General features: G+C 49.7%; 1 protein-coding gene across 1 annotated transcript in view; it reads left to right on the top strand.

The window, feature by feature from the left end:
* Nucleotides 1-17,565, top strand: part of RIN2 (Ras and Rab interactor 2) — a 271,784-nt gene that overhangs the window by 9,682 nt on the left and 244,537 nt on the right. The gene's annotated exons all lie outside the window — the stretch shown is intronic.

Genomic DNA, 17,565 nt, shown 5'->3' with positions numbered 1-17,565 from the left:
AGAACGACAGGGCTGTTCTAGCTTTGGCCATCTGGAGTTATTCCTTAAGGCCTGTTCGGTCAGCCTCTCATCAGTGGTTTAGAATCATAGAATGGTTTGGGTTGGAAGGGACCTTTGAAGATCATCTAGTTCTGACCCCGTGCAATGAACAAGGACATCTTTGACTAGATCAGGTTGCTCAGAGCCCTGCCCAGCCTGACCTTGAGTGTTTCCAGTGTCGGGGCATCTACCACCTCTCTGGGCAACCTGTGCCAGTGTCTCACCACCCTCATCATAAAAAATGTCTTCCTTATATCTAGTCTAAATCTACCCTCTTTTGGTTTAAAACTGTTAGCCCTTGTCCTATCATGACAGAATGCGATATGTGTTTGCAGTGTGTTTGCAGCACACCGTGGCTCCATTTCCCTGTGCCTCCCTTGCCCGGAGGCTCCCCAGCAGCAGGTGTGTACAGGTCTGTGCTGGACCTGCACCGCTCGGACCCCTGGCAGCGCCTGGGTGGTGGTGCCTGCTGTGCCCCCCAGCTGAGGTAGAGCAGAGGGAGCCCGCTCCCAGCGGGGCGCCGTGCTGCTGGGGAGGTGGGTGCCCGGTGCACTGCTGAGCTGTGTGCCTTGGTTCAGGAGCTGACCAGTGTCCTCAGCGTCCGAGAGCTTATGGTCGCTGTGTTTGACCAGAAGACAAACTCTGAAGCATGAGATTTCCCACTGTGGGTGCTAAACGTACGAGTTGGTTCTGTTAAGCAGTGAAGTTGCACAAAATATGAGTATTAATGATGATTGTGTTCTTTTCCTGTACATTACCAGGGCTCTTCAGAAAAGAGCTGAAACAAGTGCTCCCCAAATTAGAGTGTTTCCTACACGAGCTGAAATGTGGGAATTTACAAGGTGCTTCCTCGTTGTGTCTAGAGATTCTTTTCTTATTCTCTTCTTCCCCACCCCCACCCCCTTTGAAAGTTTTTCAACAACCATCCTGTAGGTACGGATGCGGGAGAGAGAATTGGAGGACCGCATTGCAGCGTGGGGTCTGCCAGCAGAGATGCGCGAGGCTGAACAGCCTGGTTCTTGCTGGCTGCCTGCGGCGGGGCTGTGGAAGGGGACCCCGCTGGCACCCAGCAGGCAAGACGGGCAGGGTTCTGCCAGCCCCCTTACGTGGCTGCCGCCGTGCACCCGTCCCACCCGCTGGGAGCGGGCAGCCCTGTGCTGGGCTCGGCTGGGCCTTCAGCCCCGTGGGCTGGCAGGCAGGAAGGGCTGGCTCTGGGTGGGAGGAGGCAGGGACAAGGGACAACCCCAGGCAGCTCAGTGGTGGCTCCTGTTGACTGGGAAAATGGCCGTGCCAGCCATCCGGGGTTCGGAGGGCCCTGGGAGGCAGGAAAACCCAGGGCATCTCGGTGTGGTGGGCCTTGGCCTGGATCACTGTGCGGGGGCAGAGGAGGTGGCGTCCAGCGGTGCGGTTGCGTTGGAAGAGCCTGTCCGTCAGGGAAGCTGCAGCAGGACACGTCTCTTTTCTAAGGCAGGCGAGGCTGGCGGTTTTACTGCGGGTGATTGAAATGTGCCAGTCTTCAGGTCTGTGATTCCCATGGCTGGTGGGCTCTGTCCCTCTCTTTCCTTGTTACCAGATTTATTTCTAGATGTGTTTACTTACTTGTAATAAATATAAAAGAGAGATGTCCTGGGGCTTCCATATCTATTTGTTTGTAATTAAGGTAGGATTAATTGCTTGAAATTGTTTTTAAGGGCCTGTTATGAGATCAGCCGATAAGAGCATGGGATAAGATACATAATGAATACATTATGCTATAAATAATGGACACAGCCAGTGCACAGGCATCCCTGAAAGGTAATAGCTTATTCAATATTTAATTAAGCGGGTACCATAGGGAAGGTACTCTGTGTCACTAAGGTAATTTTCAACCTGGCTTAGTGACACATGGATCAGTCTGAATGAGGGCAGAAACCTGCATGCAGCTGGGACCCTTGGTCGGCAACATTTATAGTAATCACAGGGAAATGCTTGTTGGCTGGAGAATGGGTGAGGAGGGATAATGTTGAGGGCTGATAGAGAGGAGGTGCTGATAGCACCTGGAAGATTGGTTGGAACTGGTGCTTTGCTCATTCTCTTGAGACTGAGTCGCTGATCTAGCAGCATAGGAAGCCTTATGCTTTCGTCTGCTTTGTAGAAGAACCAGGCTTTCCAAGAGGACGCCTGATGGATGATCTGCCCTGCTGTTGGAGCCCATTTGCCTGCAGCTAGCTTGTCATGGCAGCTCCAGACCAGATCCGCTTGCTGGCCGCTGGCAGAGGACAAGCTTGAGTGGAGGAACACGAGCACCCTGAAACACATAAACTGCTGCATGTGGGATGCAAACCTTCACAGCCTTTCTTGAGCTCCTCATTGTGGTACTTTCTGCAGCTTTTGCTATCTGGTCTTAATTTTAGCTCTGCACACTGGGAATGAAAGAGATGCATTAGTGCAGGGAACTGAGTTTCGCTGGAAAGAAGGCACAGCATGAGTTATGAGGCCAGTGGCTGCCCTTCAGCGTGTTCTTATCTGTGATAGAAGTTGAGTCTTGTGGGCTTTCTGAACAGATACAGAAAAAGGGGAAGTACTGCTCATCCGCAAGGCCTAAATTCATACATTTCACATCTCCTCCATGCTCTCATTTAATTATGTTTTATCTCCCATTCTTATACTAGTTCCACCGCCATTTTACCCGTGCCAGTGCAGCAGGTAGTTAAATGAGATGCCTTAGTGCAAGACCTGGGAGATGTGTAAGGGTTGCAAAAGTCCAGCCTGCCCTCCTGTATATCTCTCCAGGTCTCTCTGTGGGGGTTTCTGCTTTGTATTTCCTTGTCTGGCTATCCATGAGTTTTCCTGAATTTCACGGTATGTATAAAGAGTACTTTTAGGGAGCATATCCAGATTCAGTATGTACAGGGGTGATGTATTCTCTGGGGCTGAGACCTTGTCTCCATGTTGTAAAGTGCCTAGCATGTTTCCAGCACTATGGAAAGAGTAAATAATGATGATTAAATTAATAACAGTTACAGATTTAGTGTTGTTGCAGGGAAACACAAGGGGAAAAGAGTTGTAAGGCAAAAAGAAGGGGGGAGAAATAGTCCTTTTAACTTGAAAAACATGTTTGTATTGAAATTAGACACAAAAGCTCCCTTTTCCCTCTTGCTTGTTTATTTTTTGCAAGATTCATTTTTTTTCTTTATCTTTTGTAGAGAAAAGCATGAAAAAAAACCCTTCTGCTCTTTTGTGATGGCTTCCCTATCATCAGAGATTTCTGGTGTTTAGATACCATACTGGGAACCAGGGCTTATGACATTTTTTTTCTTTTTTTTCTTTCTTTCCCGAAAGGGGTGGCTTATTCTTAGTGCTTGCAACACCCAGCTCACTGGAGGGACACAGCAGGCCTGTTCATCCATCATCCATGGCGAGGGTCATGTTCACTGAGGGAACAGGATCTGCTCCCACTCTTTGTGCGTTTCTCTGGTATGTTCTGTTTCTGGCTGTTCGTTACTTCTCCGCAGCTGCCGTGAGCTGGGGCAGCCTGAGGGCCGTGTCCTTCAGGGCAGCCAGCTCTGGGCTTTCAGCTTCCTCTGCCTTGCTGCTGTGGTGCAGGGGCTGCAGGAGCGACCCTCAGCCGGGCTGAGGGCGGTCGCAGAGGCTCTGGCGGGAGCTGGCATGGAGGTGCCGGAAAGAGGTGGAGTTGTCCAGTCCTGACAGACTCTGCCCTTCCTTATCTGAGGAACTCACCTTGCTGTGGTGGGTGGTTTTATACCCTTGGGACTTGGACACAAGTACTCGTCCCTGGCAGCCCTGAAAGCCAGACAAATCCTGGGCAGCATCCCCAGCAGTGTGGCCAGCAGGTCAAGGGAGGAGATTGTGCTCCACACTTGTGAGAACCCCCCCTGCAGCGTCGTGTCCAGCTCGGGGCCCCCCAGCGTCAGGGGGACATGGACCTGGTGGAGTGAGCCCAGAGGAGGCCATGAGGGTGACCAGAGGGCTGGAGCCCCTCTCCTGTGAGGACAGGCTGAGGGACCTGGGGCTGTTCAGCCTGGGGCAGAGAAGGCTTCGGGGAGACCTGGGAGCAGCTCCCGGTGCCTAAAGGGGGCTACAGGACAGCTGGAGAGGGGCTTCTTACAAGGGCAGGGAGCGACAGGGCAAGGGGGAACGGCTTCAGCCTGAAAGACGGGAGATTCGGGTTAGATGTTGGGAAGAAATTCTTCACGGAGAGGGTGGCGAGGCACTGGCACAGGCTGCGTGGAGAGGCTGTGGGTGCCCCATCCCTGGGAGTTCAAGGCCAGGCTGGACGGGGTGTGGAGCAGCCTGGGCTGGTGGAAGGTGTCCCTGCCCATGGAGGGGGTTGGAACGAAGTGGTCTTCAAGGCCCCTTCCAACTCAAACCTTCCGTGATGCTACAGTCCTGAGCTGTTTGGTGTCTGTTCAGGTAGCGGCAGTTGCCCGAGCTGCTCCTTGGGCACGGCAGAGGATGGGCGCCCGCCCAGGGCATGGGGCTGCCTGGCTGCTGTGCTCAGCCCAGAGCCCTGTGCTGCCCGCGGGGGTGTTTGGGCAGGCACGGCGGACTTCTGCCCTGGGTACCTCGGGGCAGACGCTGCTTTTGGAGGTAGGGTCTTTTCTGCTGGAGTTGCCCTGCAGCCTTGGCCTGCCACCTGTCCCGCTGACCTGCTGGTGGGCGAGGAGGGTGCGAACAGCACGAATTTGGGAATTCAGGGTGATTGAGCAGGCAAAGCTGCAAGGGCAATGCTTTTTAATATATTTTAGAAATGAACTGGGAGAAAGTCATGGTTTGTTTTTTTGGGAGAGGGGGAAGAGCTGCTCTGTTTCCTTTCTCAGCATGTCTTTATGGTATTTTCAGACTAAATTTAATTCTGCAGAATTGTATTTAGCTAAAAGTGTAATAAAGGAAAAAACAAACCAAAATAAAATACTTTATTCCAGGTTGATTGAACAGTTTCATCTGACCCGAAACCATCTTTGCTCCCACCATGTTAGCTCAGAATTAGGAGAGAAATATATAAATATGGGGGAAGGAGCAGTGAATGTCCAGCTTCTAAACAAAAAAACCCTATCAGACCCCAAGTATTTGCCCTTGTCGCATGGATTTGGAATACTGCTCATTTTTCACTGCTTTTAAAAAGGTAAATATCTCTTCCAGAGAATTACGCTGTTACTGCAACACATTACCCAAGCCTTCCAAGGAACAAGGATCTGTTTGATCACAGTGAGGATCTCAATTACTGCTTTTTCAGCCATGTAAGGTCTTGATTTCCAGGTGCAAGCAGCCACGGGATCTTGGAGCTGTATAAAAAGCAGCACGGCTGCTGATGGAAAATCAATTTAAAGTTATTTTTAATTCATTGTTGCTAATTTTTTCCTTGCTGCTTACCATGAAGGAAGAAAATTGTGATATATGAATTCGATGCGGTAGCCTGAGGTGACCTGGGTGACTTGTGGTACAGCCACCTATAACTTACCCTCGTTGCTGTGGTTCTTGCCCTGTTTTCTTTTCTTCTGCTCAGAAGTCAGAGGAACCTTTTCTGTTCTGCTCCATCCAAAGCCCATGTTTTGGACAGTGGCTTGGGGGGATTTTGAACAGTGCTTTTGGATTGCTGGGAGCAGGGAGGCTTGCTAAATTGAGTTGAGGAGGTTGCTGACACAAGATGGGAGCTGAGAGAGAGTTTTGGTGAAATGCGGAAAAAGGAAAGTGCAGGGAGTCTGAGGGCACTTTGGGGTTGCCTGGTGTCCCTTGCAGGGAGTGGGGCAAGCAGTGTGACTGAGAAGGGGATGCTTGGGAAGGAGCTTGGATCAGGGAGAAGAACTGCTCTGATGATTTGTTAGAGAGGGGGGATTTATTGCCCATCTTCCTTTTATGCCTCTGAAAACTTCCTCTCTATTTATTAGAGGGAGGAAAAAAATGTGCTGGCATCTACAGCAGGGTATTGCAAAGGGTGTTGCTCTATCTACCCCTGAAATTCATCGGTACATCAACCACAGAAGCCGTGGGAGGCAAAAGCAGAATTTGCTAGCCAGTATTATTAGGAGATTGTCCCATTTTTGGAATGTCACAGAGCAGAAGAAACAGGCAACAGCTCTGTCAGGAAAGATGTACTGTGCCAGGGCGCGGTGGAAATCATGCCTGGCAGTCAGCAGCTGCCAAGCAACAGAGATAATATCAACAGTGTCCAGACCTTCCATTTGTAACAGGTGAAATGTTAATGAAATGAGAGTGCCAGCAGAAGAGTTAAGATACCCCTGAGAAATGAAAGTAGAGAGTCAGGGTAAAAGTACCGAGTGCTGTTGCATAGATCAGTGGGAAGCTGTCACCTTGAGTGTCACGTGTGGTTTAAGCAGGGGCAGAGGAACATCCAAGGAAAAACTGAAAATTATTAGAGGCATGAAAAGATGATCATAAGAAAAACACTTTTTACTTTAGACAGGAGCTAAATCACAGGAGGCATGATAGGGAGATGTTAAAAAGTGGTATAATTTACCAGGTGCTGAACTGTTTCTTTTGCTTTACACTTACGTGTAAAGCAAGAAGGGATCTGTCAATTCAGTGGTTAAGCTGCTATGAATAATAAAGAAAGCATAAATTTCTGCACAAACTGGTAATGGGCAATCAAGGAGGCCTTGGAATATTCACATATCCAACGACAATTTTTAGCACAAGACAGTGAACTGGAAATTTTACCTTCAGTTAACTAAGCCTCAAGCCAGTGCTGTTCAGGACGGTAGAGAAGTGCATGCAGAAATCCATGGGTTCTGCTGGAGTCTGTGCACTACCTAAAAGGGAGTTCAGCCCTATGGTCAGTCTGAGGTAGAGGTGTTTTACTGACCTGGAGAACTAATAGACCTTAAAAGAGCTAGCTTTTTAATGGTTAGTTTTTTTTTAAAAAAACTCCTGTTTATTTATAAATAAAAACCTGTATCAAAATGCCTGTTTTATAAGAACATAAAATGTCACAGAGCTCATAAATTTAGAGGAAAAAACCCCAATCTTCTTCCATACTTTCTTGTTAATGAGACTTTTTCAGCTAACTTTTCCCCTGCTTTCCTTGGGTACAAAGTGCTACTGCTTTTGGCTTTATTTGTAACTTCTGCAGAAGTGAAAAGACAGGTAAAATAGGAGCGTGTGCACTCTGTATAAATAGTTACTTAAAGTCAGTTTTGGGGAGACTTCTCAATCTTTGAAGCAAGTGAGAAAGGAGAAGCGTGCTCAAGGTTGAAGCATCCTCTTGGTGGCTAGCCGAGCACCTTTGGTAATCAGGGCACGTGATTAGCGTGGTGGGGGGTCCAAGGCTGATGCAGTAAATAACGCACTGCTGGCATGTCACTCCTTCACCTCTGATGGTCCCTCTCCTGCAGTGTGCCCTGGTCCTTGCTGCTGCTGCACCGGCAACAAGGGGTGCTGCTGCTTATGAGGAACAAAAGTTAATGCTTATTGCCATTGAACTGGTGAGCACGAGAGGAGCCCTGAGTCCCTTAACAGAAAAACTCTTAGTTTGTGCCACGTGGCATCTGAATTTCAGTCTGTCCTGATCACGGCAGTGCCTTCCCAAGCCATGCTGTGTATGCAGTGGTGCATTTAGTTGGCACATCTCGCTCCTGCTATTAATCGTGCAAATGCATAGGGAGAAACAGGTCTTGTGCGGAGCTGAAGCAGGCAGGGGATGAAATTGGCGATGGAGCCAGCGAGCATCTGGTTAAGGTCCCAGCAAGTCTGTGGTAGTCACAGTATGGCCTCATGCTCTGGCTCCAGGCTCCAGCCTGTTTGTGGCTTACCTCCACGTTGCCTAGCCTGGGAGGGGAGTATTGATGGTATTGCTGCAAGCAGCAGAGTATTTCATCTCTTGCAAAGATAATTTTCTGTCCTTTGAGCTTTGCTATTTTAAACGCTGCAGATAACATGGGTGCTGCCCAACACCTGTGCCCCCCAGCGGGGAGGTGCACAGGGTGCCGGTGGGTGCTGGCCACAAGCACTGGATGCTCTGGGTAGTGGGTGTTTGCAGCTTGCTCCTCGTTCCTGGGTGCCTCTGCAGAGGTCTGTGGAGTGGCACCAATCTCCAGCTAGGTGGGACCATCACCTGGCTTCAGTGAAAGCTTGATGAGCAGTCACTGCTGTGAGGGGGTTTCCACAAAGTGCTGCCTGACCTTAAAGTTCTCTTTGCCTTCAGTGTGGGAGCAGAGGAAGACTCAAGCAGAATGCATGTGGAAATCTCACTTTCAGATGGCAGGTAGCTTTTCAGAGTTAAAATAACCCCCAAGTCACATTTTTCACGTTGTGCTGTGAGAGCTGTAGAGCTGTTGCTTGACCTTCAGAGTGTGCTCTGGGTTCCCAACCGGCAGCTGAGCTGTGTGTGGAGCACTGCTCCCAGCTGCTGCTCGTGAGTGCCTGTGATGGCTGGGAGGGGCAGAACCTTCTCGGGCCCCTTGGTGGGCTCCTCTGCTCTTTGCTGGGAGAGAGCTGGTGAGCTGTTCCCTGGAGGTGCACGGGAGCTGCGTCTGGCTCGGTGGGGAGGACTGGGGCGGCTGTGTTGTTCTCAGATGGGTGCCCAATCTTCTGCCTTGTTCCTCTGAGCATGCATGTGAGGGAAGAGGGGTACAGAGGCAGTATTCTGTGGTACCATGAGGTGTGTTTGAGGTTGGGGCAGGTCTCTGGGCTCAGAGTCAGCCTCTCTGATGTCCCTGAAAGGGTCTTCAAACTGACAGAGAGGAGGATCGGTCTGAGTAAAGACCATCTGTGTGGTCACTGCTGGTGGGAGAGCAGGACAGCTTGTAGTTCATCCCTCCAGCCCTGCGATCCTTCTCCAAGACCAGGCTGGATCAGTAATCAAGGTTGCATTTCTTTCTGTAGCGGAGCACAAGAGATGTTTGGGGTAGAATAGTTGTGTCTGGGGGTTTTGCGGGGGCTGCTTGTTTTTTTTCTGCTGGTGGTCACATGGGAAATGGTAGTAATGGAGAAGGACACTGGTGTGTGTGTGTGGTGAGAGTTAGATGTTGTTTCTGCCCCTTTTTGGCTGTCTGCAGGAGCTTGGGTTCAGGTGTTGCTGCCTTGCCTGTTAGCAGAAAGGTGAGGTGAGGTCGTGGTGGCCCCCTGGAGCTCCTCAGTCCTGCCTCAATAAATAATGAAGGCAGACACAGCAGGGGGGCAATAGATGCTTTACCGGGGTGGAGGATGGCTAGGTGCTGTTCTCTGCTCTGGTTGAAACTTAATGATGTCTCCCAGAGGGGCAGCTTTCATGGGAAAATCTTCCCAGGGAAGTGGAGCCTGACTTAGGCAATGGGGAGAGCTGTAGCAGCATTCCTGCTCCACGTTACCTGGGGAGGGGTCGAACCTGCCACTCCCCTGTCCCTGCTGCATATTCTGGTCTTGGGGCCATGAGGCACCAGTGCTGCTGTTACCTTGGTGTTGGGTTTTTTGGTTTGGTTTTTGTGGCTGGCACTTGAGTCACTGTGTGGGGGTGAAACTGAAAAATCTGAAGTACTTCATTTGACCAGAACTATTTTTTCTGCTCTCCTTTATGTAATTTCCATGGAAGCGGGAGAAGGCTTGGGGATGGGGATACAGGACTGCAGAGGACTGTTGCTATTGCTGGTGATGGAGTTTTATGGAGGGGCTGGTAGGGGAGGAGGAGGAGGAGGTGGTGATGGCAGCTTAGCTGGGAAGGTCTGGGAGCCGTGCTGTGCACAAATGCCAACTGGGCAGCAAGGTGTTAATGCAGGTAGGCTGCAGTCACCTGGAGAAGTGAGGGGTATCTAGAGCAAATGTAGTTGTGAGTGGCTGAGCTTAATGGCTGTTGGCTGGGGAGTGAGTCTTGAGAAATTAATTACAAGATCTGGGGTAGGAGAAGTCCTGCAACTCTTCATCTGCCATTGCCACCAGACTTTTTCCACAGGGATTTGCAGGAGTGGCATGGGGTCAGGTGCTGTTCAGCAGCAGGGTGTCCATCTGGGCTTTCTATCCAGCCATGTCTCCCATTGCATGTCCTGCTTCACCTGGCAGATGTCCCGGTGCTCTGGCAAGTCATGCTTACCATGAAAACACTTCTGCAGTGCCTGGCTGCTCTGGGACCTTTAGGTCACCTCTCTCATTACTGTTTGCAAGGCTGTGGGGTCTCTTCCTTAGCTGTTGCCTTTGTCTGGGTGGTGGATCTTGGGGCTGGGAGGCATGTGGGGGCAGAGAGCTGCTGGTACCTGGTGTTGTTGCTCCTCCTGTGGGGCTGCTCGCCGGCCAGCCTGCCTGTGGTCTTCCTCGAGCGAGCTGCTCTTTCCCTCCATACCAGAGTCTTCTCCTGCACTGCCATCTAATTAGCTTTGGAGGTCTTTGGTGCGGGGACCCTCTTCTGCTTGTTAAGTGCCTGTAACTTGGCTCTGGCCTCTGTGCCCTACTTAGGTTATACAAGTATTAACAACGGTCGTGGATCAACAGTGCCCTTCCCCAACCTTTCTGCACCTTTCCATGTAGGTCGGTATGTGTAGAAACACAGGTGAAATCAGGTGTAAGGAACAGGCTGCTTGTCAAAGCCAGGTATAGGGTTTCTGGTCCATTCCCCATCCCCCGCCCAGAGGATGCTCTATTTATGGTCTTTGCTGCTGATGATTTTGAAAGGAAAGCATCTCCCAAATCAGCCTACAAAGAAAGATAATCCATTTATGAAATGCTTATGCAGTCCTGAGCTCAGATTATGCTGTGACAGTCTGTGGCAGATCTGATTGTGCTAGGAGAAACCCTGCCTGGACACTTAGTGGCAGGTCTGGGGGCCAGCAGGACAGTGGTGTGGAGGGGCAGCGCTGGGGTGATGCTTTAGCTAAACCTTGCCCTGCTGCTGCTCCCCACCTCTGCTGCTAGCTTAACACAGGAGCTTGTGCTTGGTTGTTCCAGCTTTTTTTCTTCCTCAGACATATTTCATTGTTGTATTCACTGTAGGAAAATTTTAGGGAGAGACAGATAGGTCAGTTAGCTGAAAGGTGTGTGTGTGAAGCCAAACCCTGAAAACCTGAAACTGCCACCATCAAAACAACAGATAAAAGGGCACAGACAAGAGAGGAGGGAGGGCAAGCATATTTTGGAAAAGCTGTCCTATTTTTGGCTTTGGCCAGCAGAATCTAGCAGTTTGCATAGCAAGTGGTTTACTGTCAGTGAGAGCCAAGGATACCTGCCAGCTCTGTGAAGCTGTTAGCAGCGATGCATTGTGCTTGTGAGAGCGCGTGGTGACAGATCGTCCCTTCGGCAGGGCCAGCCTCTGGCCTGTCAGCCCTCTGCCACTCCAGCTTGCAGCTCACAATCACCTTTCACCTTCGCTCAGTTTCTGTGCTTCAGTGTTATTGGGCCAAATCCTCTGCTGCTGAATGAAAATCAGCTTCTGCACCAAAGTTCAGGGAATTATCCCAGTTTCCCCCAGGTGTTGTGTCTGGGTATTTTTTAACACCTACCCACCCCACTGCCCCCCTTCCCGTTCATCTAAAGTTGTCTCATTTGCTAACTCAACCCTGTCTTGGGTGGGAAGGGCTGTGGTATGCTCATGTTGAGTTACTGCTGTGCACCAGCCTGGTCCAGGAGAGCTTTCCGCAACTTTTCCTTAGCAAACCTCAAGACCCAGGTTTATCCACTCATCTTCCTCAACTTGTTTATTGTCATTTTCCACTAGTTATAGGGTAATGGATGTTTTTGGAGGCTTGTATGCAATGCCCTGGTCACTTCCTGGCCAGCTTCATAAAATGACCACCTGATCTCAATGATGGGGGTGTGGGGGTGTGTTTGTTTTTTAACCAGCAGCGTGGAGAGAAAGATGCTAGTAAGTCTTTCCTGTGGCATATGCTTAGAGGAGAGGCTGTATGTATGTGTTAAATACTTGGCCTGGTGGTTAGTGTGAGCTCGCTACGTTTGCTAGTTGTGCACATGGACAGCGCAGGGGCTGCTCGTGCTGGTGCTGTGCAGAGTGGCGTCGCCTCCCCTGTAGACCCGCTCAGTGCTACTGGACCAGGAATACAAACAATCCTAACGAAGGGGCCAGTTGCACTCACTTTTGTAACAGTAAAAAGATTTAAAAGGATTTTCTTAATCTGTGTAGGTGTGTAAATAGTGTTTGCTGGGGAGCCACGTGGCTGACAGGTAACTTCACATCAGTGTAAAATTTTCATCTCCCCTGACCTGTATCCTGCCTTGGAAATTAGTTTGGGTGGTCTTGTCTCATGTAGTTGTCCAAGGTGTGTTGGCTGGCTGTGAGAAGGGCCCTGTGCTGAGAACCACACCAGGCTGCTTTGTCCCTGCTAGAAGCTGGACATCTGCTCTGAGGTCCCGCTGAGTTACTGGCTTGTTGGGGTTCCTGTGCTGAAAATAAAGATGCTTCTCTGAGATCAGTGTGTAATTGGGGAACATCGGGATGTTGTATAGCATTGTAAAACAGTGCTCTTCATGCTGGAAAGTGCCAATAGGTAGGATGTGTTTAGCTGTGCTTCTGCAGTGCTCTAAGTTGTAAACTCCAGCCAGAGCCATCTGGAATGGCATAAGCAGCATTCCGTTTCCCATGTGGAGATCTGGGTCACACACAGAGTGTTTTCAGAAGTTCTGAGCAATTTGAGCAGTTCTTCTTTCTACTCTTTCACTTGAGCGGTCATAAGTAGAACAGATCGGGCTAGAGAGCCCGTTCTCCCCAGGCTGCCACACCACAACCTGGCAGGGACCAGAGCTCCCAGCAAATGCACGCTGATGTGCGCCCTCTCTTACTGAAAGAGATGGAGCCAGTGGAAATGCACTGTCTGCATTGTCTTACTTCTATTATGAAATGTATTACAGGCACAAAGACAGGGAAAAATGACTCCTATGCTTGTCCATGTGAATATCTCTGTGAGGAAGCATAAACAAAGCTCTCCAGAACCTGGGTTCTGAGTCTATAATGTAAAACTGGTGCTGGGTAATTGGAGTTGTGGAAAATACCTTCTGGTGGTGTTTGGTGCTTCAAAAAATAATTCACCCACTTTGAAATATGCTGTGGTACAGAACTTTGGAAAAACTCTTTATTGTAGAAAGTTTTTAAAGATGTCATTATATTATTTTATTATAAAGCCAGCAGCTAAAACATTAATAAGAAAAATGTCTAATCTATATACTGGCCTGAACAAAATGACAGTGTAGCTAGTGCAAGACATTTAGTAGTCTCTGCTGAGGGGGGAAAAAAAAAAAATCTTCAACATGTTTCCCATTAAAAATCATCTAATACTGAATAACGTTTCTGAATAATGCTTTTTGAGAAAGAAAACCGTTAGCGTTCTTTTTATAACTTTTCCTTGGAAAGAAGTCTTGCTTTTTCCGTGGTGTTATCGTAGCCCCTCTGTGGAGCGTCAAATTTTTGTTCTACATTTTGCTGGCTGTGATTTAGTACATATTGACACCAAAGGACGAGGCCCTTGTTTGATGGCATAAGGGCTCAGGCCCACAGCCTTTGACAGCTGGTGTGAAGCTTCGGGTCAGCGCAAGTTGTGCCTTAGAACAGGTGAATAAAAGATTGCAAGACACAATCTGAAGTGAGAAGCCAAGAGCACATGTCACAAAAAATCTGGTCTCAAAGAGAATTTGTGATTGTTGCATCTGCCTTTTTGAAACTGTTGTGAGGATGTGACTTTGTAATAGTTGTAGATCATATTATACTTGAGCCTTTCCCAAGAGTGAGCCGGAGGTGCTGGTGCTCCTGCTGCAGGTGTTGTGGCAACCCAAGAGGGAATGTTGCTTGTACCTCCCCTCAAAGGGTCCATGGAGGCCAGAGTGGGTCGGGCCACCTGGCCGTGGTGTGCTGTTCCTGCAGCCCCGTCATGGTGGGATGTAGAGTCAAGGTGATGTCCCCACTGCTGGGTGCTGCGGCGCTTCTTGGTGGTGGTGGCTCTGCCTCGTGCCAGCACCTGCAGCAGGGAGAGATGCTGCCTGGCCAGCATGGTGGTGCCCCTTGCATCCAGCAACGGGATGGGCGAGGCCCCTGTGTTACAGGCAGCCATGTGCAAAGGGTTAAACCATAGCTGATAGTCGGTTCCTCTTTCACTGAACCTGCCAAAACACCAGGCAAGCTTCTGAGCTGTTTTCTGCCAGGGCTGATGGGAGCCCTCTGGCCTTGCACAGGGAGCTGGTGCCAGCAGGCGGGGAAACGTGGACCCTGTTAGATTGCCATAAAATGTCCTTGTTGGCAAGGTTAAAAATCTTGATGTGCCCCTGTCTTCACAGGGAAATCCCTGGAAGGCCAGACCTTTGGAAAAGTGTCTCCCTTCATCTATAACTGCTATTTTCTGTTGCTCTGTTGAGCCAAATGTGTTTTAGAGTGGAGATACCCAAGGCAGGATTTTGGGGTCAGTGGGTTGCAAATCCTGCTGTGGCACAGCTGACCCCACTTAAACCTGGAGGTACCAGCAGAGAGCTTTCACTGGTGTAAGTCACAGCCATACCATTAGCTTTGGCCGTGGACCGGTTCTGCTGCTATTTACACTGATTTCTGTGAGTGCTGAATGTAGCTTTTATAAACACTTTTACTGCCAAATGAAGCTTTTTCCCCTTCCAAAGTCATCACCTCAAATGACTTTCTTCTTCTCTACCCCTTGCTTGGAAAAGTTTGCCATCTGAGAGAGGAAGGCGTTGTGGGAGTGGAGGGAGCAGGAGAGGTTTCTGCAGGAACTTCTGGGCTGTGACAGCCCTTGCGGGTTCTCCCTTGTGCCTTTCCTCCACACAGCAACGTGGAACAAAGCAGCGACTGCTTGGAGAAGGGTGTCTCTGCTTTGAAAACAGTTTTCAGTGTGTGGGACTGAAACTGCTTAGCTCAGATTACCGGAGTATGTTTATTATTACAGGAGATGTCCGATGTTGCATTATTGCATGTGTTCCTTCTGAGAAACACGGTCCGTTTCTGTCACTGATGTTTGCATGTGTGTAACTCACAGTTTAAGCTCTTGCATGCTCACGGACTAAACAGCATTCTCTGAAGTTCGTAAAGCATAGCAAGTACAGAGTGCTTGAAGCTTCAAATAATGATGTTTAATTTACCAAGTTGAACACTTTTTGCTTAGAACACAAGGGTGCTTTGGGCTGCCCGTGTAGCTGCAGTTCTTCCCTCAGGCATGCACACTGGCCAGCTCCTGCGTGTCTTGGGAGTGTTGGTACCAGTCCCTGCCCTTGGCCAGGGATGTGGCTCCAGGCAGCCCCCCTCCCACGCTGCCTGCCTGCTGGTACATGGCACAGGAGCTGCCCTGAGCAGGCTGTCAGCTGGGCAGGACAGAGAAGTCTCTCGGGCTGGCCACCTCACTCAGTGGGATGACTCAGAAAGCCTGAGGAAAGGGCTGGGACCTGCAGAAAACCTTTTCCTTTATCCCTGAGCACCCTCTGAGACATTACCTGAAGATTTGAATCTCTGTTACACAGCTCTTTGCTTGTGATCAGTCTTCAAAGTGCTGGAAAAACCTGGAAATAAGAGATTTAAGGGTGGGTCTGAAGCATCTCAAGCGCTGGGTGCAGGTTCCAGCCGTGGTGCTATGGATTCTTGGTGTGGAGTAACACCTGTCATTTGCTCCAAGCACCCTGGGTATGTGGCTGGCAGCTGCGTGTCCTTCCCAGCGAGGGGGTGGCCAGGCCCTGCCGCAGCCCCAGTGCATGCAGGAGTGGGGCCACAGGCAGTGCTGGTGGCCCGCGCCTGAGGAGCACCTTCGGCAGCAAAGCCCTTGTGAGAGAGCCTGTGTGCTGCTTGGTGGAGAGGGGGGGCAAGGGGGTGGAGATCTCTCTGCAATGCTGTTTGTTGTTGGATGGGCTCAAGGTCTCTGTTGCAAGATAGCTGGCTTGGTGTTTGTGCCTGCCTGCCTGAAGCGGATGGCTTGGCGGCTTAAAAAAAGTGAAAAAAATTTTCTTCTTCCTCCCTTGAAGCTGAAACTACATAGGAACTGACACATGGGCACGTGCTTTCAGCTAATTAGGCAGACATGGCATGTCCAAGGCTGACCGGCCTTGTGCCAAGAATATCGTGGAAACCAGCCAGCTTTATTGTTGACATTGCTAAAATAGCTTCTCGCTTAGCAGCACCAAGGCAAAGCTAAAGAGGGGAGTAAACCAAGGAGAGAGTCAGAAGTCATGAGAGGAAGTGTTACCTTCTGTGGGGTTACTTGCTGCATACTGGTACCTGAAACCGCCCTGCGAGCCTGCGGCTGGACCGAGCCTGTGAGCCTGGGTCACGAAGCAGCTATAGAGTGATGGCCCTGCGGTGCGCTGCGCTGCGCGGCTGGTGGGAGCCGGGGGCTGGTATGATGTGTCTTCACACTTATTACATGCAAACTGGGTTTGGTACCCAGTGAGTTACTTTCTAGTGTGTCTCTTGCCCAGCCGTCGCTGCCTGCACTCACTTCTCAGTGTTCACTTTTCAGTTCCTCATGGCTTCTCAGTGGCAAATCCCTGTTGTTGGCTACTTTCACCCTTTGCTAGAGTCAAAGATGTGCTGCTTCAGTCTCCTTATTTTATTATTCTTTGCTACTTCCTTCCACATGGTGGTTCTTCTTTCAGTGGGTTGATGGTCCCCCAAAATAGAGTTTTGGAGGGTTCCTTGGTATTCTTAATGGCAGTTGTGCGTAGCACTGAAGCTGATAGTGTGCAGCTGTTTTGCAGTCAGGTCTGGGCCTTGCTGGAAAAGAAACTGGTGAGCAAAAGCAATACGGCTGATATTGGAAAAATGACAAGTCGGCAAATGTGCACACATATTTTCTGTTAGGAGTACAGGGCATGGTAAAGAGTATGCTTAGATCCTGCGTCTAAAATGGTTAACTCCTGCTGGACTGGGGTTTATCCCTTTTGTTCAATTCTATATGAAATACGTGCCTGTGATGTTTATAGACGTTTCTTAACAGTGGGAAGCAGGGAGGGCTACTGCACTGACTCAGGGGTGTGCTTTGGCTCGGGTGAGGTTGTGTTGGGTGGGAATAACAGTGCAGCTGGGCTTAGTAAGACCCATTTTAAGAAGGAATACGGCTATGCTGTCATAAAGATGTTTCTTTCCATCAGTTTTGTGCTGTGTGAGCAGAACCTGAAGGAACCTGTAGATGTTGTGTTTATAAATGAACGCCTCCTAACACGTGAGGAGTGGCTGCCTGGCCCACAGTGAACAGGTTCAGGAGCCTTTCCACCGATGTCGTTAGACACAGGCGCAAGATACTGAAATCGATCCCTATTGATCGCGTTGGTGAAATATCTTTCAGACTTTTATTACAAAATTTAATTTGAAAATGGTGATTGCTCCTATGCCTCGGACACGTCTCCGATGCCACATCCCGAACTGCTGTTCCGTGGCACGGCACAGGTTGCCAAGCTCTGCCCTTGCGGTCCTGAGGAACTTCACACTCTGTTGGGGCAGGGCTTTCTTAACACCCACGCAGCATTTTATTGATTCACAAAAGAGCCTACCTAGCTTTTGTGTCAAACGCTGTATTTCTGGGGCCTCATTCAGCAGCAAATTGGATTGTAATCCAAAGAAGAAATGGCTTAAATGTTGTATAAGCATGTGCAAAATTCAGCAGTTTTGCCTGT

Source organism: Falco punctatus, assembly GCF_963210335.1.
Source record: "Falco punctatus genome assembly, chromosome: 12".
NCBI classification, from domain to species: Eukaryota; Metazoa; Chordata; class Aves; order Falconiformes; family Falconidae; genus Falco; species Falco punctatus.
This window is presented reverse-complemented; position numbering and strand designations above follow the sequence as displayed.